Below are 25,074 nucleotides of genomic sequence, written 5' to 3' on the forward strand. Positions count from 1 at the left end.
AGCAGATTTAACCGTTTCATCCTGAGTATTCCATTTCAACAGCAAATTATACATTCTTGATAATATCTTAGTTTTGGGATCTAACAGTTCTGTTTCCAATTTTGATTTTTCCACCTGGAAACCAATTTTTTTGTCCAAATTGTAAGCCTTCCTTATTTGATAATAATAAAGACAATCTCACACTTTGTCTTTTAATTTCTCAAAACTCTGCAGTTTCAGTTTGTCACCCTCCTCTTCCAAAATCTCCCAATATTTTGGCCATTTGGCCTCCATATTGAGCTTTTTCTGAGCCTTCGCTTCCATCGGTGATAGCCACCTTGGGGTTTTATTTTCAAGTAAACCTTTATATCTTGTCCAGACATTAAACAATGCTCTTCTGACAATATGGTTTTTAAATGCTTTGTGTGCTTTAACCTTGTCATACCACAGATATGCATGCCACCCAAAAACGTTATTGAAACCTTCTAAATCCAAAATGTCTGTGTTCTCAAGAAGCAGCCATTCTTTCAACCAGCAAAATGCTGCTGATTCATAATAGAGTTTAAGGTCTGGCAGGGCAAATCCACCTCTATCCTTTGCATCAGTTAATATTTTAAATTTTATTCTGGGCTTCTTGCCCTGCCAGACAAATCTAGAAATGTCTCTCTGCCACTTCTTGAAACAGTCCATTTTGTCCAAAATTTGCAATGATTGAAACAAAAATAACATTCTTGGCAATACATTCATCTTTATAACAGCAATTCTACCAAACAAGGAAAGCTTCAAGTTTGACCATATTTCAAGATCCTTCTTCACTTCTGACCAACATTTCTCATAGTTATCTTTGAATAAATTTAAGTTCTTAGTGGTCATGTTAACCCCCAGGTATTTTACTTTCTTAACCAGTATTAAACCCGTCTCCTTCTGAAACCTCTCTTTCTCAATCGGTGTTAATTTTTTCTCAAGAACCTTAATTTTTAATTTGTTCAACTTAAATCCTGCCACTTGACCAAATTCCTGAATCAATTCTAATACTCTTTTAGTACTAGATTCTGGCTCCTGTAATGTCAATACTAAGTCATCTGCAAACGCTTTAGCTCCGACCTGAATACCTTTGATCAGATGGTCCCTTCTAATCATATTTAGCAAAACCTCTAGGACCGAAATGAAAAGCAATGGGGAAATTGGGCAGCCTTGTCGTGTCCCTTTCTCCATCTTAAATTCTTCTGTCACCACGTTGTTAACTATCAATTTAGCCTTTTGTTCTGAATAAATTGCACCTATACCATTTTCAAAACCTTGACCAACCCCCATCCCCTGAAGATTTTTCTTCATAAAACTCCAAGAAATATTATCAAAAGCTTTCTCCGCATCAACAAATATCAAAACTGCTTTAGTATTAATGTTCACTTGCAGCTTCTCTAAAATGTTAATTATATTTCTCATGTTGTCAGACAAGTGTCTACCCGGGAGAAAGCCAGCTTGGTCTTTGTGTATCTCCTCAACTAGTACTTTTTTCAATCTTTTAGCCAGTATATCTGCAAAGATTTTGTAATCCACGTTAAAGCAGGGATATGGGGCGGTAGTTCTTAAGTTGTATTTTTTCAGACTCAGTTTTCGGTATAAGTGTAATATAAGCTTCCTTCCATGACTCTGGCGCTTTCCCCCCCTCCAAAATTTCATTACAAACCTCCTTTAGTGGTTGAATTAACCAATCTTTCAGCGATTTAGACTCTCCTCCCTGGAAGAGAGGGGAGTGGTTGTGGGCGGGAGCCCGAGCACCGCCCCTAGCAGGGGGCGTTAGCCCCCTGCCTCCACCTCTCTTGGCTGGCGCCCACGCCCCTCGGCAGGCACCCAACCAGGTGCCTCCGAGGGGGCGTGCTCAGCAGCCTTTTGCTGCAGCGTCAGCCTCTCCCCGGCCTCATTCTTCGCCATTGTCTCGTCGCGAGTCATCGCAGGGAAAGTCATCGCAGGGAAGAGCTCAACCATGAGGTTTGGAGTAGGGGGGTGTTTGTGTGTGTGGAGGCTGTCTGGTTCCTGGCTTGCCTTTTTAAATTTAGGAGGCTTGCGTGCGCTCATTGCTTTACTGCTTTTTAAAAAAACCTAGGCACCCAAGTTTGCCTTGCTGTCTTGCTGTGTCCTCTTTTCTGTGTAAAAACCTACATTTTATTTCCCCCCACTCCTGGTGCTGGATTTGTTTGGGCGGTTTAAGTGTGAATTACCTTCCTTAAGCTGCAGTTTTTTCCTTTGTCTCTCCACCACCAGCAAGGTCTTAGTGTGAGTGCCATCTTTCTATCTCCCTTGTCTCCTCACTTTCCTTCCCTGGCCTCTGCCTTGGTGGCTGTGCGTTGTATTTTAATTTTGGCCAGGGTGCATGTATGTTTTTCCCTCTATTGCCCTTGCCCGTCTGATTGCCTGGCTGGTCTGGGTGACTGAGTGGGTTTGCCTTACATTTTAATTTGTTGGCCAGGGTGCTTGTACGTTTTCCCCCTCCCTTGCCCTTTCCTGTTCCTCTCTAATTTTAAGTCGTGTGTGTGTGTGCTGGCAGCGTGTGTTTGTGCCTGCCGTTTGTTGATTTATTACTCTTTTAGTGTGGGTTTGATTTACCCTGCCATCCCTTCCATTGGTACCACTTAAACCTCACCCCTCTTACTTTATCTAAGCCACACACCCCTCTTCACTTGGCATTTGGGGGAAGAAATAAGGCAGGGCTTGGGGCGGACAATTCAGGGTTTCTGATCAGGGAACCTGTTCAGTTTCTGTTAATTGATTCTCATGGAAACTTACAGATTCTGGCTTCACACAATTAACTCAAGGCAGTCTCAATTGCCTCTTGGCAGAAAGCCAAGGTCTGCTTGACCTAGAAACTACTTACTCTGATTGGTTAACGACCAGCACTCAACTCTGTTATCTAGGAATGCTAGCACAGTTTGTGTTGGGAGGGTGTGTTAGGAGTAGAAGTGCTGTGTATGGTTAAGAGAGAGAGAGAAAGAAAGGATTTATTTTTGCTTTGTTTTGTATGCAGAAACTCTGCTGGTTTTATTTTTCCTTTTAATAAATCCTGTAAATAGTTATTCTGAGTCTAGCTGACTAGACATTTCCACCGCAACTAGCTTCTTCGCTGTGCAGGAAAACTCTGCTACGTTTGGGCTAAAGCCATTAGAGCTATGCCTGACACTTCAAAGTTCCAAGAGAACCATTCCTCAGCATTGTACATTTATACGTTTAGAACCTTTGAAGGTGTACCACTGCCTGGTTCTTGTCATTGGCTTCACTTGCCAGTACAGGGTCCCTAAAGAAAACCGCTTTTAAACAAACAAACAAACAAAAGGTTGTGGGTTATAGACCCTTACTGAAAAGTCCAGGCTAACCCATGGTTTATATTTCCACTTCATTTTGGCTCACTGTAAAGGTCAGCTATTTTCCTTTTCTTCTCAACTTTTCCTTGCCCTGAGTGTTCATTTTACCCCCTCCTCCCCCCCCCAACTCCCCCCAGGCTTTCCTTCTCCTCCCTCCACCCCTCCCCCTCCCAGCACCCCCCACCCTTGCAGAGTTCCCTTTGCTTCTTGCCTGAGTCATCACAGTTACCAGACAGGTTTTTCAACTGAATTGATTGCTCTCTGAGTGACTGGCAGTTTGTTAGGCATTGTCTTTAAGCACCTGGCAGTTCAGCAGCTCTAGTTGCATTGTCAGTGTAACTAACCAGCAGTTTGACCATTTGCAGTCTTTTGTCTGTTTAAGCACCCTTATGGAGCTGACCTTGTGGGCAAAGATTTACTTTTCTTTGTTTGGCAAAGTTTCCTTTGTTTGGTAGTTTCCCCAGTAGTGAGATATTCCCCTTAAGAGCAACCTCACCCCTCCTTTTCAGAGGGCCACTGGTGTGGGCCGGGAATCTTGTTGATTTCCTTTTCTCTTAATTTGGCTGCAGCTTCTGGGCATTTCCTAGTAAGCAGTTATTTTTAATTCTGTTTGATTACTTGGTGTTGCTTTGCGCCTAGATTTGCCTATCATTTAAAAGGGGCAACATTTAATTGTAGGCAATTATCTTCCAATTCTGTCTGACTGTAGTTGGGGTTTCTTTGTGTATGGGTCTGTTCCTTGGAGCCAGGTGCTAACAACTAGCTGAGCGCTGCTGCTTGAACTCTTGCTGGGTTGTGATTTAATAAATATAAATAAATACAAGTGGTGCATTTAAGTGACGTATAGCTTATTCTGTATGGGACCCCGTGCATATTCCTGCTTTGCAGAGGATTGAATGAGAATTTATTTATTTATTTGTTTATTTAAAAGGCTCACTGTTCTGCTGAAATGCTGGTAGAAGCACCATTTCCTTAAGTGTATTTTCCTACATTTTCATTTGATAGCAGTTCCTGTGTCTGTTGTTCTCTGATTGTTCTATTGTACCATCCCTCTAAATCACTAGGAGTTTTACCTGAGGAAGCAGCTCTATATAATTGATTGTGTGCATCTGCCTGAATTGTATATTGACTAACAGATACATAAATTAATAAGGAAATACGTTCTGAGCATACTATTGCATGGAATTTGCACAGTGTAGTTAATTCAGCTGAAGTTAAGAATTTATATAGCCAAGCGTTAATAATCAACTCAAGGAAACATTGTCTTTGGCAGCATTTTCCTTCTGCTGGGCCTCCAGCATTACCTTTTGTTTTGCAAAGTGTTAGTAAAGGACATTTCCCTGAGAGCGATTTTCTTTGATTCCATTTGATTGCAGTGGGGGGGGGGGTGCGTTGCTCTGCTGTTCCTATTGTTTCATCACTACATGCTTGTGAGTTGCTCCTCAGGAGGCAGGTTTAAATATTTAGCTGTGTCTATCCACCTGACCCATTAGTTTGGTGGCAAATAAATAAATTTATAGCCATATACAAACGGAACAGTCAAGTGAGGAATAATTATTTCATATCATCGTCAGTTACAGTAGACAATTGATAGTATCAGCAATTAATTCTACTTACAGTGGTAATTGATTGAACAAATAATACTGGTTTAGATTTTAATAATAACACTAATAATAAATAATAATAACAACAATAAATAAATAAATAATAGATAAATAATAATAGAATAATAATAATAATATAAATGGATAAATAAAAATAAAATAAAATAAAGAATATTAATAATAATATATAATAAAAAATAAAGAGAATAAGTGGAATGGCATCACATACCAAGATTAAATTGATTAATTAAATAAATCTAAAGATAAATATATAAATAGACAAATAAAATTAATAATAATAAAAAATAAAATTAATAATAAATAATTTACATATATTTCGGAACCCTCAGTTGCTTAGATCGTGGTGACAATAATGCCAAGGTTGCAGGTTCGATCCCTGTATGGAACAATTGCATATTCCTGCATTGCAAGGGGTTGGACTAAATGACCCATGGGGTCCCACACAATTCTAGAGAGCCTGGATAGCTCAACTGGTTAGAGCATGGGGCTGATAATGCCAAGGTTGCAGGTTTGATCCCTGTATGAAACAACTGCATATTCCTGCATTGCAAGGGGTTGGACTGAATGACCCTCGGGGTCCCAAACAATTGGACTGAATGACCCTCGGGGTCCCAAACAATTCTAGAGAGCCTGGATAGCTCAACTGGTTAGAGCATAGTGCTGATAATGCCAAGGTTGCTGGTTTGATCCCTGTATGGGACCCCTGCATATTGAATGAGATATTATAATATGAAGTAGGAAGCATCATATATATATATATCGTAATAAATAACACACGCACGTACATACTAATTGGATAAACAATTGAACATTTAACCAAATACTTGGAAAAATCGTTATTTATTATAAGTAAATCAATCGTTAATTAGTACATTCGCTTCAGAATCTATAACATGTGCCTGTACAACCGCTTGTAAACAGTAGCACGTGTTTGTGACAGTAGCTTTAGTGCGTTATCCATGGCACGTAAGAGGAAGTGCTCTGCGGCGGAATCAGCTCACACCTCAGGCTGCATGGGTGCCACAGGATAATAACCCCAAACCTATTTCACACTACCTAAATGCCTTTAGATCGTTCATTGATGATTATGAGCATTTCAAAAGACATATAAGAACAAAAACAAAAATAAACAAGAAAAATAACAAAAAATACAAAAATCCAAAACTTAAAACTTAAAGGGGAAAAAAAACAATTAAAAACACATAAAATTTCAATTACTTATTTTCTTTTAACTTGTTTCTCAGACCTCCTCACACCTCCCCTTCTTGTATTCCAATTTAAGTTATCAGCTCAGCAAGTCCTTTGATTTTCAGTTCTCAGGCACAGGCCCAAGCTCTCGGGCAGTAACTGCGGCAGTGCAAACTAGGCCTCTGGCCCTCAGAACTGCATTGGGTCGCCTGTGCGGAGCCCGCCAGCCAGTGTAAATAACCCTGTTGTGTCCAGTTTTTCCGGTTCTTTGCAGAATAAGCAGCCCAGCAGCTGGAGGGGGAGCTTCAGACAGTTGAGGGGGGACAAACCGTCAGGCAAAAGACGCACCAAGAAGAAGCACATGTGTAAGAAGAGCAAGTCGAATACGGGCGACATGATGAAGAGTCAGAACAGCCTGTGCGCTTTCTGGGGTGGCCGCCACCATTAGCTATGATAAAAGTCCGAAGGAAGGCTTCCAGGATCCCTCTAGCATGCTGGGATCAAATTGAAAATGGCACCTGGTCTGTGGCGGTCGTCCCGTATGTTGAGAAGAAGCCATTAGATTCTTATTGCACGGGTAAGCCGGACCTGAGAAGGGAGCCAAAACACAAGGTATGTTGGGAATTCAATAAGGGGTCATGCCAAAGGCAGTCTTGTAAGTATCTGCGCGAGTGTGAGAGGTGTGCAGGGGTACTCCCAGCCATAGCGTATTGCAAAGGGAAGCAGCCCTTTCGGGGAGGCGGGGTTCCAGTTCCAGAGAAGCCCCCGCAGCAGGGAACAGACGATAGGGACCCTCCGGGTCTAGCATTTTCCCTGATCCAGCTCCCTCCTCTCCGCATTCTTCAATCAAATTCTTCGATCGGGCAGGCTGTCAGTTGGTCTCAGACACCCACACCACAGGGTCCGACTGTCCAAGTCGGTTAAGGCAGACCTGAAGGTGTGGATGACATTTTTTTTGGGAACACTACAATGGGGTATCCCTATGGCAGGATGTTCTAAATTTGTCCTCAGATTTCCAGGTCCAATCAGATGCAGCAGGGTCCTGGGCTTTGGCTTGTACTTCAGGGGACGATGGTGCGCACAACGATGGCCAACGAGGTGGCAGGGCCGGGCCATCACGTGGGATCTCACCTTTCTCGAGTTTTTTCCAATAGTAGTGGCCGTTCACATCTGGACAGAGGAGTTTCGAAATCGCCGTGTGTGCTTCAGGACCAACAACCTGGCAGTGGTGAACATACTGGCCAGGCAGTCATCTCGGTCTGCGAGGGTCTCCTCCCTTCTGCGGGTGTTCGTTCTCCGGTGCCTTGAGTACAACATAATTTTTTCAGCCAAATTCATACCAGGGACCAATAATGATATAGCCGATGCCTTGTCTTGCTTTCAGATATCTCACTTCCGGTCGCTAGCACCTGGAGCACAACTGTTGCCCGAACCCTTTCCGGAGCACCTGTGGAACGTTGGAGACGCAAAGTGATACAGAGAGTATTAGCGTCTGTCGCACCCTCCACTCTCAGGTCTTACAAGAAGGCCTGGTGCGATTTCCTGGGTTTCAGGTCTGGGATATCTGGGCTTTCGCATAACGTGCCACCCACCACTGATGATGTTCTGCAGTACCTTTCCCATCTTGACGATTTGGGACGTGCTCCCAAAACCTTAAAGATACACGCAGCCGCCATCAGCTTCTTTGCTAAAGCCACATTTTCCTCCGATCCGTGTAGTGACTTCCTGATCCACAGAGCTATTGAAGGTTGGGGCAGGCTACAACCCCCCAGGGCCGAGGGCTGTAAGCCAATTTCTTATGGGTTGCTATCTCAGATACGCATAAAGCTCAGGTCAATTTGCTGGACCAGGTTTGAAGCCCGCCTCTTTTCCGCGGCGTACGCTATCGCCCTTTTGGCGCTCTGGGAGTTGGTGAAGCTGTGGTTGAAGTTAGCGCAGGAGGTTCAACGCGCGCCCTCCTTAGGGAGGACGTGCAGTGGTCCGAATCTAGCTTGACGGTGCGGATACGTCAGTCCAAAACTGATCAGGCCGGTATGGGTGTTCTAGTTAAGCTTACAGCGTCAGCACAGCAGGGCCCATGCCCGGTAATGGACACTAGATGGTACCTTTACCTCAGACCGCCCGGTTCTGGCCCTTTCCTGGTTCACGAGGATGGGTCACCTTTGTTGAGACACCAATTCACAAGGGCACTCCACAAAGCTATTGATGCCTGTGGTTTATCTTCCCAGGATTATGCGGCACACTCATTTAGGATTGGCGCCGCCACAACAGCTACACGCTTGGGCCTGCCAGCGGATAATATTAAGGAAATGGGCCGGTGGAACTCCGACACTTATAAAGGTTACACTCGTTAGAATGCGCTCTGCTCCTTTACCTCTACTTATCCATAATTTTTTACTTTCCTTTATTCTCAGCCATTCTCAGAAGTGTCTGGGCTTGTGGCCATAGTATAGTCCATTCGGCCCACGTACGGTCAGTTAGCTGTGGTCTCACCCCTAACCGTGGATTGCCACCTGGAGTGCAAGTTTCCTGGTTTTCGAGACGAGGCATTGCTTATGCCATTGCTGAGTGCGAGTTTCCTGGTTTTCGAGACGAGGCATTGCTTATGCCATTGCTGAGTGCGAGTTTCCTGGTTTTCGAGACGAGGCATTGCTTATGCCATTGCTGAGAGGGAGAGTTGCCGCGTTTGGCCCTCCTGACATCCTTATCCTTCAATTAGGGGGGAATGACCTTGTTAGCAGAAGAACTGTGGACTTGTCGTGGCACATAAAAAGAGATTTGGATGAGATTGCTGCCTTGTGTCTTGGAACAACGGTGTTCTGGTCCTCCTTCCTGAAGAGAGTTGTGTGGCACGGTGTGCAGAACTGTATGGCCATTGAAAAATCCAGGAAACTCTTGAATCGTGCAATAGCCCGTTGGGCGCACTTTTTGTATGGCCGAGTCATCTCTCATGACCGTATCCGGATTGGCGACCAAGCCTTGTACCGGAATGATGGAGTTCATCTTTCAGACCAAGGGAATGACATTTGGTTAACTAGCATCATCATCAGCATCAGGGATTGGTTACAGCTGTGAGGGTATTGGCGGCGAGCCTTTCGGCTCGGGTGGCGGTTAGGCATTGGAATAATGTGTTGTGGTGTGTTGAAGGGCTAGGTGTGGCCATCGCCTATGCCTTCAATTTTTGGGTATTCCGTTAAAGGAATCTGGCGGTCGTGTATTCTGTCCGATGCCTGCTTGGTGGGAGGCCATGGCACGACCCTCGGTGACATCAGGGGTGAGCCTATAGTTGGATTAGCATCAACAGGCTCCACCTACTGGTGAATAAACCCACTTGTTTTAGTGATCCAATGCCTAAGCCAATACCTTTTCACTGCTGTAATCAATAAAGTTGTGGCCTTTCCTTGCCCATTAACCTTATATCACGTGTCCTTGTGTATTCATTTCACATTGCGGGGGTCGGGTCCTCGAACCAGAAATAATATTTTGAGGTTAAACCGTCCGGCGCTGGAGATTTGCCCAACTGCATATTCTGGATGGCACCTTCCACCTCCTGTTCTGTTATTTTATAATTCAGCATTAACTTATTTTCTTGAGAAATTTTTTGTAATCCATTTGTTCTTAAAAACTGGTCTATATCAGTCTCTTTCTGTGGCCCTTGTGTATATAGTTGTTTAAAATATCTCTGGAAGCACTTTCTAATCTCCAATGGATTCTGTATATTCTTTTCTTCCACTTCCAAATTTGTAATAGTGTTTAATTTTTGTCTTTTTTTCATCTGCCAGGCTAGCAGTTTCCCACATTTATTAGCTGATTCGAATGTCTTTTGTCTCATCTGTTTAATTTTCCATTCTATTTATCCTTTTATTTTCTCCAGAATTTTATCTTTTTTCTCATTTTGAGTTCTCTTCTTTATTGCATTCTGTTGAATCAGAAACCCTCTCATGACCGCTTTGCTTGCGTCCCAGATTACTCTTTTTTCAACCGTAGTATTCATGTTTATCTCAAAATAGTCTCTCAAGGTTTTTTGGGCCTTCTTGGTGACTTCTGCATCTCTGAACAAGGTGTCATTCATCCTCCATCTAAAGGAACCAATTGGTGTTAATTTCATCTCCATTCTCAGCATTATGGTCGGAGCAAGTTTTAGGACAAATTTCCGCTTTTCGAATCTTGGGAGCCAATCCTCTAGTTATCCAGATTTGGTCAATTCTTGTCCATGTCATTTTGGCTTCAGAGAAGAAAGTTCCCTCTCTACCCAAGGGGTTCTTAGTTCTCCAAATGTCAATTAAGTCCATGTTGTCAGTCATGTCAAAAAAAGTTTTTGGTAGTCTGCCATCTTTAGTAGCTACCTGTCTTTGTGACTTGTCCATATTAGTAGACACCACTCCATTCATATCTCCCATCATAATGATGCTATAGTCCATGTAGTCCAACAATGTCTCATGCAACTTCTTAAAGAATTCAGATTTCCCCTCATTTGGTGCATAAACTCCTACTATCAGGAATTTCTCTCCTTGAATTTGAATTTCAATTGCCACAAATCTTCCTTGGTCATCTTTAAAAATAAATTTCGGTGATAGGCTCTCTTTAGCATAGATTACAACTCCTCTCTTTTTAACTTTATCCGATGAAATAAACTCTTGGCCCAATCTTTTGTTAATCAGTACTTTCCTGTGTAGCCTTATTACATGAGTTTCCTGTAAGCAAATCAAGTCCAATTGTTCCTTTTTCAATAAATGAAAAACTTTTTTCCTTTTCTCCGGGGAATTAAAACCGTGAATGTTCCAACTTAATAGTTGCAGAATAGCTGCACCAAGTAATTGTTCTTGTTCTGTCGGTGGTGTCACTTTCTCTAGTTTGTCCAGTCCCAAAGGTAATGATACTAAGTCTAGTATTCCTGGTTTTAGTGCTCTTGGCTCTTCTTCTTCAGCTTCTTTTTGTAGGTTTTCTCCATGCTCTCTCAAAAATTTTTCTTTGTCTTCCACTGATCTTATTTTGACTTTTTCCCTTTAAAGGTAAAAGAAAGGCCTTGGGGGAACTCCCACCTGAAAACAATTCTGTTTCCTCTCAGCAAGGCCACCAAATCTCCATAGTTAGCCCTAAGATCCAATAAATATTTCGGAATGTCCTTAAAAATCTCTACTCTTGATTCTTGTATCTCCAAAGTCTTCTGGAAATGCAGACTCAATATCTTCTTTTGTTTGGAGGGTAATCAAACAGTCTCTCACCCTGTTCTCCCCCCCCCTCTTCCAAGTCTAAAAGCACTTACTATCTTGAAGTCTTGCTTATCATCTAGGTTCCAAAAGTCTGCAAATTCCTGTGTAAGAAAATCACTTAGGCTGTCTTTTTCAAGTTCAGGTACAGCCCTGATCCTCAGATTAGTCTGTTTTTCCTTCAGTTCAATCATAGACAACAGCGACTTATGGTCCTCGAGCTGCTAACATATTGGTGATATCTTTTCCTCCACAGCCAGTGCTTTTTCCTTTGCTTCCTCTGCTGTCTTTCGATTCGAAGTAGATTATAGCAGCAGTTTTTCAATAGATTCTGTGTTTGAGTTCACCTTCTGCCCCAAGTTGTTGATGCTAGTAGTGTTTTGGTCAATTTTAGTTGTTGCTTCAGCAACTTGTTTGCTTAATTTTTCCAAAGATTCATAAATTTTACTTAATACTGAAGTAAATCCCTCTTCAGATGCCATTCCTTTTGACCCAGCTTGTGCAGGATCTTCACCTTGTGGCGCAGAAGGACCGGATGCTGCTGCTCTGCGCTGCTGCAATGCTGCACTGCTCTGCTGCAGTCTAACCTTGCCCGATCTTGTTGTTTTTTCCTGAGGCAAGTTTTTTTCCTGTGGCAAATTTGCCATTACACTTTATCTGAGGATCAAGGTCAGTCCCACGGCCAAAGCTTGTTTTTCAGTGGAAATTTCCCTGGCCAGTTAGAAGTGGAAAATTCCCCCAACCAGTTGTAACAGTTTCAAAGTTCCTCTAGGGGGACACAGTAGCAGTCAAACTTATTGCAATAAGTATCTTTTCCGACTTTCTCAAGTCCCCCTTCAATGAAATAAGCAACAGTTTCAAGTCCAAAGAAACCCTTTAAAATAAAAGTATCTCACTTGCAGAGTTGACTGTCAAAAAGTTACATTGTCCATAAACAGTGCAACTCTCAATATGGCAATTCTATTGATCCTTGGCAGTCCGTTCCCAAGGATTAAGTGGTAGTCTTTGTTCCCTTTTCTCTCCTTTTTGCAGGCAAAAAATTACTTTCCCCTCTTCCCTCCCCTCTCCTGCAACTCAGGGAGGGAGTTCTCTTAATTTGACGTTAGATTTTAAGTCCTTTTGAAACAATTTTCTGGGTCTTAGCTCAGACAGTCTTTGCTTTGATCTGTTTACAGAAAACGGAAGGCGGACTTCCTGTTTACGCCTTCCCGCTTCAGTGCCAAATTAATCCTTTTTTCCCTTTAATTCCCCGATCTTTAAACTTGACCTACTCACGGGTAGTTGTTTAGTAGCCGAATTGTCACAGGAAAAAGGTCAGCAACAGCTGTGCGGCTTCACTCCACGGAAGAAGCTATTGACTCTCAGCACCGCGTCAAACTCCCCATTTCGCTCCAGAGCCCTTTACGGGGTTGCTTCGCTGATTAAGGGGGCGCTAAAGGTGCCCGCTGAGTCCCACGGTCACAGGCTTCACCCGCCTGTGATTTCGAAGGGGTCCCCGCTTCGCCGTAGCGGCAAGACCCGTTTTCCGCGGAGCTTACTCCCTCAGAACAAGAGGGAATCCGCCATTGCTGATGGCGCCGCCTCCGGAAGTCTCGAAATCCTCTGAATCATCTGAGTCTGTTTCAGATTCAGAACCTCCATCAGTGGGTGTGGGGTTTTGCTGCTGTTTATCCTCAGACTCTTCAGTGTCATCAGGATAACATTGGAAAATCCCCACATTCTCGCCCCCCACTTGGCATTGTACTCAACACTTCTAGTGAGCCTAACTGTATTAGTGTCAGTCATCATTACTCTGTAAGAACCTTTCTGATATCCTAGATAGATACCATGCAAACCATGTTTTCCTAACTTGGAGCTTTGTGGTGTGAGAACCCACATGTCAGAACCAAAAATTCCCATGTGCTTGATGAATGGTTTCTTGCCAAACATCTTTTCATAGGGGGTACAACCAATCGGTGATGACAATCTGCAATTATAAGTATAAACAAAACAGCTGAGCGATTCTGCCCAATAACTCTCTGGAAGATTGGCATCATGCAGCAAGGTTTTCAAGCCTTGAAGCAATGTTTGGCTTGCCCTTTCACAAAGTCCATTCATCCAAGGAGACCGTGGACTTGAAAGGTCATGTTGAATTCCTTTCTCAGTCAGAAAAGCTTCAAATTGGTGAGAAGTGAATTCTCCCCCTTGATCTGTAAACAAACATTTCACTTGTCTACCATGCACATTTTTCAACCAAGCACAGAATTCCTTGAACCTAGGGAATGCTTCTGATTTCTGCTTGAGATTAAACACATGACTATACCTGGAATATGAATCAATGAAAACCATGAAGTACTTGGGCTCCACCCAAAGAGGGTGCTAGTGGACCAACGAGTTCAGCATGCACTACCTGATATGGTTCTGTAGCTTGTCTACAAGATACCTTACCTTTGGCAGCCATTTTGACCTTGTTTGCTGTGCATGCCTTACACTTCATGTGGTACCTGCAGGGTTTAATAGTCATACCTTCAACTAAGACAGGCATTTTGGAAACCGCCTTGAAGTTTAAGTGACCAAGTTTCCTATGATAATCATGAATACATCCTGCATGCAAAACCTTGTTAGTATCTGCAATACAACAAGTTTCATCCTGCACAAAATCAACAGAATCATCATAATGCAATACAAATAAATGTTCAACATAATCAGCATGCAATACATAGTCACCTTTCTTGGTAATGGTGCTCTTCCTCTTCTTGAAGGAAACGTCTATGTCCTGTTCAGTCAGCTGCGAGACACTCAATAGGTTGTGTGCAGCATCTGGAACAAGAACGTTATGTATCGATCAATCCAAGCTGTGAAGAACAACCGTTCCATAGCCTTGACTGTAGATCGTGTGGTCATCCGTTTGGTGAATCACACCTTCCTGCAGAGTAAAGGACATGAACAGGTGTTTGTTTTTGCAGATGTGCCAGGTGGCTCCCGAGTCGACGATGAAGAAAAATCTAGACGTCTTCTGGACCTTTGGAGTGTAGCGTGAGACCATAGCTTTGTGTTGCGTTGTCCTGGACTTCTGACCTTTGCCTTTGCCTTTTCCACACATTGAGCTTTCACTGCGCTGCTCTGTTTCTTTTGGATGTTTACAATCCCTTTTCATGTGGCCTAGATGTCCACACGAGTAGCATTTCACTGCCTTCAAAGCTTTGGCGCCATTTAGAGGTTGCACTGCATTCTGGGATGACATCTGTGAGGACTCCCCCTTAGTGATGCAGCTAGCACTACACCAATCTGCTTCATTCTATACCACAGCAGTGACATGCACTACCGTTAGCTGAGCAGTAGGGAAAACAGCAAGCTGGCTGGCAATCGCTTCTCAACCTGAACCCAAAGAATGTAGAATCATGAAGGAATATACAGCCTCTGGCAAGGTGATTCCACGCTGTTGCAACTCATGCCTGAGATTCTGCATTTCCGTGAGGTGAGCACGTACATCTGCTCCTTCAGCAAATGTCATATGATGCAACTTGGCATAAAAGAACAAAGAAGCTCCAGCCTCTGTTCTTAAATGTGACTCTTGGAGACTGTCCCACATCTGTTTGGCTGACCCTTTGTCACGCAAAAGACATAACTCTTCAGGGGACACAATAAGCGTCAGAGTTCCCCTTGCTTTTGAATCCTTAGCCTCCCACTCTGAGTTTACTGGAGCTCGGGGGGGGGGGGCGTCTGTTATCACATTAAACAGACACTCTTTTTGTAGCAGGGCTTCTGCATACTACACCCACTCCTGGTAGTTCCCCTTTGAGAGCTTCGGTACCCCCATCACAAGTTGGGCTTCTGTGTCATTAAAGCAGGCTCTGTGGGTTTACCAGCAGCTGCGTTTCAAACGGCACACTGCTTCAGGCTTTGGCCTTCTCCTGCTGCTGCCGGTCAGTGCTTTGGCTGAAGTTCAAAGTCCACCCTTATTGCCAATTAATTAGGGACTGGCAGGCTGCCCGGGGCAATGAGCACATAACTCCCATCAATCTTCTTGACACGCAGAGAAGATAAGCTGCATTCCGTTCTTCTGGGTGTCTTCTACACAGTGGCATAAACGGAAACCCGGATGACCTTCCCTGGTCTTCGATGCCTGTCTGCCTCCCTCTTGTACACCTCCTTGGCTCTCTCCAGGCTCAACTGGAGCTGCTGGTGTATGGCCTCCATTTCTTCCGCAAATTGCTCTGTGGCTGGCACACTCCACGTCTCCTCTCCCCGCCCCCGGGAAGGCCCTAGGGTGACATAATTGGCAAGGAACGGAACTCATCCCTGTGGACACGTGTTCAGTGTTGTTGTACGTAAACTCTGCCAGTGCTAACCTCTCCACCCAATCATGCTGTCGCTGGCTGACATAACAGCGCAAGTACTGCTGTAAAATGCCATTTGCTCTCTCAGCTTGTCCATTGATTTCGGGGTGCCTCGCTGTTGAGCAGCTCACCTCTACCTGCAACAAACTCATGAACTTGCACCAAAAACGTGAGGTGAACTGCACCCCTCGGTCCAAAATTACCCTTGAAGGAACCCCCATGCAGTCGAAACACATGCTCCACGAACAACTTGGCAGTCTCCTCCACGGTCACTGCATGGGAACATGCCACAAAGTGATACATCTTGGTCAGTAAATCCACCACCACCATGACTGCCGTTTTACCTCGGGATGTGGGCAGGTCTGATATGAAATCTATGGACACCACCTCCCATGGCCTCCCGGGTGTGGGCAAAGGTTCTAGTAACCCTGCCGAAGCCGCCCTCTCATCTTTAGCCCTCTGACATGTCACAACCTCACACATATTCCCGCATGTTCTCCCTCACTTTGGGCCACCAAAAGTCCCTTGTAGCCAACAGCATGGCCTTGTGTTGCCTGAAATGCCCTGCAGTGGAGTTGCCATGGAATTGTTTGAGAACTTTGGCCCTTAGGGACTCCACTGGCACATACAGTGCCCCCCAGTAGAACAACAGCCCCCCTTTCTCCTCGAAGCCCCCCTCAGCTCCCACACCCTCCTTGAGTTTGCTTAGCTTCCTCTGAGCAAAGGCATCGTGTCTGGATGGAGAATCAGAACTTACAGGGTTAAACAGTTCTGTGTGTCGTCTCTGCCTACTGAGGCGTAGTTTATTTCACATACGGGAATCTTTCTTTGTGTGAGAGTTACTTTCGCTTTTCACTGATGAACAGGGAGGATGGTTGCTCGATCTCCCGGCTGATTTATTTTGCTATGCTGTACATGATTAAAGTCTCTTTAGATTAGAAAGAAGCTTGCATACAGACTATGATTTATTGCACCTACACAAGGCACACACTGCTGCTGCGAAACTCTGCTTGGAGCCAGGAAGTAGTCTTAAGGCTCAGAGGCACAGGGAAGTGTGTTGGACACCACTGTAACCCAAGACGTTGCACTAGTTCAGTCCCCCCCCCCCCAAGTCCATTTGTCCTCCGGGAACATGGGCCTGGCCACGGGAGGTCCCTCTTCCTCCCAGTAATCAGGTTTGCGTGATAGTGCATCCGCCCTCAGGTTCTGCTCTCCTGGGACGTATTGAATCCTAAAGTTAAAACTGGCAAAAAAACTCCGCCCAGTGTATTTGCCTTTGGCACAACGCATGCACAGTCTGCCAGTACTCCAGGTTCTTGTGATCCGTGCACACCTGTATCTGATGTTTTGCCCCAATCAGGAAGTGCCTCCACTCCTTAAAGGCCGCAAAAATCGCCAGCAACGTCTTGTCATAGATACTGTAGTTTTGCTCCGATTTGTTCAGTTTCCTGGAGAAAAAGGTGCACGGTCTCCAATCTCCCCCCACATCCTGCTGCAACAGGACCGCTCCGATGGCCCAATCTGAAGCATCAGTTTCCACTCGCAACGGCTCATCGGGGTCCATGTGCAATAACTGCCCCTCCAATGCAAAAACCTTCTTCAGTTTCTCAAATCCCCTTTGTGCCTCCTCAGTCCACAGAAACTTCTTCCCACTGAGGCAATCAGTTATGGGTGCCGTCAAAAGAGCAAAGTTCTTGATAAACTTTCTGTAGAATTTGCTGAAGCCCAGGAACCACATCCTTCTTTGTCTTGGGGCTCTTCCAGTCTAACACTGCTTTCACCTTCTCCGGATCCATGGCCAGACCTCTGTCCGACAGCCGGTACCCCAGGAACTCGACCTCCCCGGTGTGGAACTGGCATTTCTCCAGCTTCACCCACAACCGATGCTTTCCCAACACTTGACACACATCTTTCACGTGCTGCTTTTCGTTCTCTGAGAAGATCAAGATGTCATCCAAAAAGCAAGTGCAGTTACGGTACAGTAGTGACCCCAGCACGGGGTGCATGAACACCTAGAAACATGGACTCCCGGTTTGTAATCTAAAAGGCATAATGAGATATTCAAACGCCCCAAGGGGGGTAAACATGGTGGTCTTCCATTCGTCTCCCTCTCGCACCCTGATGAGATTGTACGCCCCCCTGAGGTCCAGTTTAGTGAAAATTTTCCCCTTCCGTACTCTCGCCAAAATGTCGTTGATTCTCGGCATGGGGAAGGCCAGTGGTTCTGTCAAGGAATTGACAATTCTGTAATCCACCACTAGGCGACGCTCTTTAGTCCCCTTCTTGTCCACAAAGAACACGGGACTACCACCCACCGCCTTGGACTCCCTGATAAAACCTTCTCAAGTTTTTGTCAATAAACTCCCTCAAATCCCGTATCTCTTGGTCGGATATTGAGTACAGCTTACCCACTGGTAGCTTGGCGCCCAGGACCAAATTGATCTGGTAGTCATACGGTCAGTGAGGCGGCAACGTGTCGGCCTCTCTCTCACTGAACATCTCCTCAAAGTCCACTTATTGCGGAAGAATCTTGCCTTTCTCCCCCAGACATATCGTTGCCACCTGGGCCTTCCTTTCCCAGGGTTCCCTTCCTCCCAGACAGTGCTCTAGGCAGTGGGTTGACCCAAAAGTCAGGGATCGCTGGTGCCACGACACCACTGGGTCATGCAAGGCCAACCAACTCATCCCCAGAATAATGGGTGGCCCTGCCAAGGTGGCCACGTGAAAGGCAATGGTCTCGGAGTGCGTGGAGATCCGCATTCTCATGGGAGGGGCCTGATGCGTGACTCCCCCCCATAACTCCCTACCATCAATCATGGTAAATTGCAGAGGAAAGTCAAGCGGCAGCAGGTGCAGCTGGCGCTGCGCGGCAAAGTCCCTGCTGAAAAAATTGGCACTCACTCCCAAATCAGTTAAAGTGTGGACCTCCATTGCGTAGCCATTGGGGAGCTCCAGCAGCACTCGGACCACTATGCCTGCTTTGGGGTGAGCTGGTCGGGGCTCTTCCCTGTTGCTCCTGCCTGGCTGTTGCCCCAGTTTCCCACCAGCCAGGCCTTCCCGTTTCCCTGTTCCTTGGCCCCTTCCTCCTCTTCCTGTGGAGTGGCCCCAACCATCCCTTGCCAGCCCCGATGTTGTGGGCAAACCCTAGCAAAGTGGCCTGGTCTCTGGCAAAGGAAACACTTCTTGGCTGCCTTCCAGTCCTTTCCCTTCTTTTTCTCTGGCTGCTCAACTTTTGAATGCTCCCATGCACGGGCTGCATCGATTTCCATAGGCTCTGGCTGAGCACGACCTTGGGAAACCCCTGCTGGCATCTCAGGAATTCAGTTGCCATGGAAACGCTCCCCTCTGCTCTCCCTCCTCTCCAGCACATGGGCTTCCTGACGCACACCCATGGCTAAGGAAGTCTTAGTTAATTCGTCCATATTCTTGGGTCTGGGCCCCCTTGAAAGCTCATCCTTCACGTCTGAATTCAGTCCTGCCTTAAAAAGATTCTGCACTGACTTCCGTGTTGGCTGCCCGTTCTGCTGGAAGGGTGCGCTCTTTTGCTTGAAAGAGCACCGGTGCTTTGAAGGTTGGGGAATCCACTAGAGCAACGCGGTACCCCTTAAAAACCTCGGATTGAGCATTCTGAAGACTTGGTATTCCTGCGGGTGCCTGGAACGACTCCCTCACCCCCTGGTAAGCTCTTGATAAGGGCTCCGAGAGCGGGTGGGGTTGGAGACGGAGGCACTTGGGAATAGACTCACTTCCTTCATTGCATGAAGCTCCAAGTCCGGCGATTGTGAGTGGCCAATTTCTCCAAGCAACTTTGATTGGAAAAGAGTGAGTAATAAATTAAAAATTTGGACATCCATTTGGGCTGCTGCTGCTGCACTGTGAGTTGGGAAGGGCGCTACCTCCTCAGGCTAATTCCACCTGGCCCAGACTGACTCACCACTGCCACAGCTTAAGAGGCCTCATTGAGGCACTGGGACACCGCTGCTGCTGCTGCTGCTGCTGCTGCACCGTGGGTGCTGCTGCTGCTGCACCGTGGGTGTTGGGGAAGGCCGCTTCCTCCTGTAGGCCCACTCCACCAGGCCTAGGGGGCGGGGCCCACACTCGCCACCGCTACAGCTTTAAGGACACTGGTGCTGCTGCAGCAAATGTTAAAAACGTTTTTATATATTTTAAAGTGTTTTAAAGGGGTTTTTACTTTTTACCTTGTTGTATTGATGTATTTTTATTTTGTTCTGTTTTATTTTGGTTTGGGGTTGGATATTGAGTGGGGTGGGGATTGGTTTTGTTTGGTACAATTGTTTTTGGTTTGCTTTGCTTTTCTATTTTGTAAATGGAGGTTGGTATGAGGCTTGGGATTGCTACCGTGGTGGGGCGAGGGAGGTATGGCGGTGGGGGCAGATGTCATAGGCGAAGGCAATCGAGATACGGATATGCTCGTACCCCTTCCAATCTGCGCCCCATCCCGAGGGACGAGGGTAGGGTGAGAAAGGATTACTCACCTCCGTCACTGGTGTTGTGCAATGCCAGGTCTACAGGCAACAAAACCGCCACCCTGCGAGATTTCTTCACCTAGCAGGGGGTCGACCTGGCTTGTGTGACGGAGACCTGGGTGTGCGAAGGGGAAACAGTTACCTTAGGAGAGATGGTGCCCCCGGGTTTCTCCGTCCTCCACCAGTCGCGGACTGTGGGCCGGGGGGGGGGGGAGGGGTGGCATTATTAATCCGGGAAGATTGTTCTTTCAGGGCTCTACCATCGCCATCGATCCCCGGCATTGAATGTGTTGGCCTACTGTGGGGCTCCAAGGTGAGCTTGGCTGTCTTGCTTGTGTACCAACCACCTAGCGCACCAGCAGCCACCCTGTCAGGCCTGCTGGAGGTGGTGGCCGGCTGGGCCTTGGAGTTCCCTAACCTATTGGTATTGGGGGACTTCAACATCCATGCTGATGCCACTCCCTCCTCACAGGCTATGGACCTGGTGTCTTCCATGGCGACACTAGGGCTCTCCCAGTTTGTTTCGTGCCCCACACATCAAGCAGGCCACACGCTGGATTTGATCTTTGGCGTAGGTATAGATGTGATCATGTCTCCTTTGATGAAGGTGCCATGGTCTGATCACTGCGCTCTGAAAGCCAGGATTGATTTTCCACCCCCACCCTGCTTAGGTGGCGAGCCTGATAGATTCCATCAGGCCTTGCGGGACCTTACTCCCCCTGGTGACTCATTGACTGAGCTGGTTGAGGGCTGGAATATCCAGCTCCTAGCAGCCATCGATGAGATCGCACCTAGGCGCCCTCTGCGACCCCGCAGAAACCAGGCTCCCTGGTTTACCGAGGAGCTTCGGAAAATGAAGTGGGACCTCAGACGGCTAGAGTGAGTATGGCGGGGTGCCCGTGACACACTGACAAGATGTCTGGAAGGTTACGTGGGAGCCTGTTGAAGTTAAATCCTTCGAAGACAGAGGTCCTCTGGTTGGGACGGGGCGATATGGGATTGAGGGGGTCAACTCCCATCTCTTGCGGGGGTGCAATTAGTGCCAGCATCATCCGTTAAGAGTTTGGGTGTAATCTTTGATACCTCCCTCTCTATGGAGACGCAGATTACAGCTATAACAAAGGCGGCATTTTTTCATCTCCGCCAAGCTAAGCAGTTGGCTCCTTATCTCTCTCGCCATGACCTAGCCACTGTGATCCACGTGACAGTCACCTCCAGACTGGATTATTGTAACTCGCTCTACGTGGGGCTGCCCTTGAGACTGACCCAGAAACTCCAGTGGGTGCAGAATGCCGCGGCGAGACTCCTTATGGGGTCTTCGCTGCAAGATTACATTCATCCGGTACTATACCAGCTGCACTGGCTCCCGGTGGAGTACAGGATCAGGTTTAAGGTGCTGGTTTTAACCTTTAAAGCCCTATACGGCCTAGGACCCTTGTACCTACGGGACCGCCTCTCCTGGTATGTCCCACAGAAGAACTTACGGTCTGCAAATAAAAACATCCTGAAGATCCCAGGCCACAGAGAGGTTAGGCTGGCCTCAACTAGAGCCAGGGATTTCTCGGCCGCGGCTCCAATCTGGTGGAACGCTCTGTCACAAGAGACTACGGCCCCGTGGGACCTGACATCTTTCCGCAGGGCCTGTAAGACAGAGCTGTTCCACCAGGCCTTTGGTCAGGGCGCAGCCTGACCCCCTCCTCTGGCAATTTTGCTTAATGGTTGCCATCAATTTGATTTTAATTATTTTTTATAATGAAAGGTTTTTAGAATGTTGGATTGTTTTGATTGTTGTTAGCCGCCCTGAGCCCAGCTTCGTCTGGGGAGGGCGGGGTATAAATAAAATTTATTATTATTATTATTATTATTATTATTAAAGGACAGGGGTCTAAAAAAAACACAAACGGAGGTCAGCCCCTTCCTCTGATTAAGAGACAAAACAGCTACATTAGCCGAAGCCGCGATCTAAAATTTACGACTTTCTAAAGACTTTCAAGTTAACCTTTGTATTCCTCCTTCTAGCAGGGGGGAGATACTTTTCAGACTTTTCTAATCCTTGCAGACAGTTTGGATTTACGAGGTATTTTCTTTGTGGAAGCGGACTACTCAGTTGGGGCGAACGAGACTCCATTGTGATGTTGAAAAGAAAAGGACACTTTCAACTTTCGTTTTCCTACTTGGGGGGGAAAAGTAACTGCAGTTGCCCAAACTCAAAGGTTTTTCTTTTCCCTTTCTCTTTTAAACAGTACCCCCTACCCCCAGATATAAATTGTAAATTGTGACTGTGTTATTAACTTCTGGGGAATTAAGAAAGGATCACAAGTTAGAGAGACTGCTGACTTGTGTATTAAGACTGGTGGAGAGGCTTGAGAAGAGAAACTGTCTGTCTCCTTATCTCCCCTTTGTGTTTGAGATTGACCTTGAACAAAAGAATTGCAAGTTATGGATGGGGGAGAGAAAGGAGAGAGGGCAGAGAAAACAAAAACAAAAGCAAGGAGGGATTCTAAGTCACCATCTTTTGAGGACTCTGTGTTGCAATTGCTTCAGGAAATTAAAACAGAAGTAAGAGGAAATCAAAAGTCTATACAGGAATTAAAAAGTGACTTTGCTCAATTAAGACAAAATTTGACGCAAGTTAATTCAGATGTATCAGCACATGAGTCAAGACTGGCGCATTTGGAGACTGAGAATTGCTGAATTAGAGGCAATTCAGCGACAATCTCAAATTTCAATTGCGTCTCTTCAGTTAAACAGAGGGAATGTAATCTGAGATTGAGGGGCGTACCCCAGAAAGAGCGGGATAATTTGAAGGATTGGTTAATTGAAGAATTTGCAGTGTACTGGGGCCTCTCAAAAGAAGAATTAAATTCCTGGATTGACAAGGCCTACAGATTTGAACCTAAAAAGATACTAAGATCACACATGACTGTATGGTGATTTTTAAAACTAAAGAGCAGAGACACATTATTTTAGGCCACCATTATAAAAAAAGTTTAAAGATAGATGAGAAGGGAATAATTCTGTTTAAAGACATTCCGACATACTTTTTGGCCCTGAGAAATAATTATGCAGATTTGGCCAGTGCCCTAAGAAGAAAGAACATTTTCTTCAGGTGGGAGTTCCCGGAAGGACTATCTTTTAAATCTCAAGGAAGGAAACAAAGAATAACAACTGTCGGAGAGAAAGAAAGATTTCTGTTTTTTAAAAAAAAGATATTTATTAGAGTTTTACAGAAAGAAAGAAGTTACATAATAAAAAAGAAGAAAAAAGGAAAAATAAAAAAATAAAAAAATACAGAGAAAAATTACAAAATACAAAAAAAGAAAACAGTTAAAAACAAATCAATCTTTTCATGACTTATATTTCATTTACTTATTTCCCTGACCTCTTCACACCTCCCTTTTTTGTATTCCAGTTCGCATGGTTAATTCAGCAAATCCTTTCCCTCTTTGTTTTTATCTTAATTCTATATCTTAACGTATTATAGCTTTATATTTTCATCTGTTATCAACCCATTTTTACATATTCTTTTTAACCTTGTTGCTAAAACCGCTTCATTTCAATCCGACATCTTAAAACTTCTTTAAAAATTTAGATTTCCCCTCATTTGGTGCATAAACTCCTATTATCAGAAATTTCTCTCCTTGTGTTTGAATTTCAATTGCCACAAATCTTCCTTGATCATCTTTAAAAATGAATTTCGGTGATAAGCTCTCTTTTGCATAAATCACTACTCCTCTTTTTTAAACCTTGTCCGATGAAATAAACTCTTGGCCCAATCTTTTATTAATCAATACTTTCCTATGTAGCCTTATCACATGTGTTTCCTGTAAACAAATCAAGTCCAATTGTTCCTTTTTCAATAAATGGAAAACTTTTTTCCTTTTCTCCGGGGAGTTAAAGCCATGAATATTCCAGCTTAATAGTTGCAGAGACATGGTGTAATTACTTTACTTTTCCTCCAACTGCTCCTAGTAAGTAAAGATTTCTGGAGAAAAACACAAAAGAACTTGGATTAGAAAGTTCTCCATCAGGGGCAGGGGCAGTGGGCCCCTAACAAATCAGGATGTCTTTGAAAATCTACTCCTGGAATGTGAATGGACTAAATTCACGTTTTAAGAGGAATCAAGTTTATCATGTACTGGCAAGACAGAATTTGGATATAATTTGTTTACAAGAAACACATGTTATAAGACTCCATAGGAAAATTCTCCAAAATAAGAAACTTGGGCAGGAATTTATTTCATCCGACAAAGTGAAAAAAAGAGGCGTGGTTTTTTACGTTAAAGAAAAATGGAACCCCAAATTGTTGTTTAAAGATGAGGAAGGGAGGTACATTGCAGTTGAAATTATGGCACAAGGCAATAAATTTCTTTTGCTGGGAATTTATGCACCAAATGACGGCAAAGTGGAATTCTTTAAGAATCTGGACTTAAAACACATGGATTATATGGATTACAAATTGATTTTAATGGGAGACCTGAATGGAGTAGCATCAACATTAATGGATAAAACACAGGGTCAGAAAAATCCAAGTTCCGGCAGACTACCAAAGATTTTCTTTGATATGACTGATAAATACGATTTGTCGGACATATGGAGGCTACGAAATCCAATGGAGAGAGATTTCACTTTTTTCTCAAATTCGAATCAATCTTTCTCGAGAACTGACTATTTATGGGTATCCAGAGATTTGGTTCCTAAGGTTACTAAAACAGAAATTTGCCCTAAGACTTGCTCAGATCATAATGCAGTGGTTTTGGAGATGAAATTATACCTGCAGGGCTCCTTTAGATGGAGGATGAATGATGAGTTGTTGAGGAATGAACAGATGATTAGTAAGGCCCAAAAGACTCTAAAAGACTATTTTGAACTAAATATGAACACAGAGGTTGAAACAAGAGTCATTT

At 44.9% G+C, this 25,074-nt stretch overlaps 3 long non-coding RNA genes across 3 annotated transcripts in view; 1 reads left to right on the forward strand and 2 right to left on the reverse strand.

Annotated features, from left to right (window-relative positions):
• The window catches only part of LOC309361169, a 152,110-nt gene that overhangs the window by 83,425 nt on the left and 43,611 nt on the right, over positions 1-25,074 (reverse strand). The gene's annotated exons all lie outside the window — the stretch shown is intronic.
• On the reverse strand, positions 2,355-3,303 carry LOC309361128. Its single transcript, XR_014164353.1, has 2 exons — positions 3,177-3,303; positions 2,355-2,727 (listed from the first exon to the last, which is right to left on the reverse strand). It is a non-coding gene; the product is annotated as an uncharacterized lncRNA (long non-coding RNA).
• LOC309361200 lies at positions 6,426-7,673 on the forward strand. Its single transcript, XR_014164390.1, has 2 exons — positions 6,426-6,728; positions 7,250-7,673. It is a non-coding gene; the product is annotated as an uncharacterized lncRNA (long non-coding RNA).

Source organism: Podarcis melisellensis (assembly GCF_964234715.1).
Source record: "Podarcis melisellensis genome assembly, chromosome: W".
NCBI classification, from domain to species: domain Eukaryota; kingdom Metazoa; phylum Chordata; class Lepidosauria; order Squamata; family Lacertidae; genus Podarcis; species Podarcis melisellensis.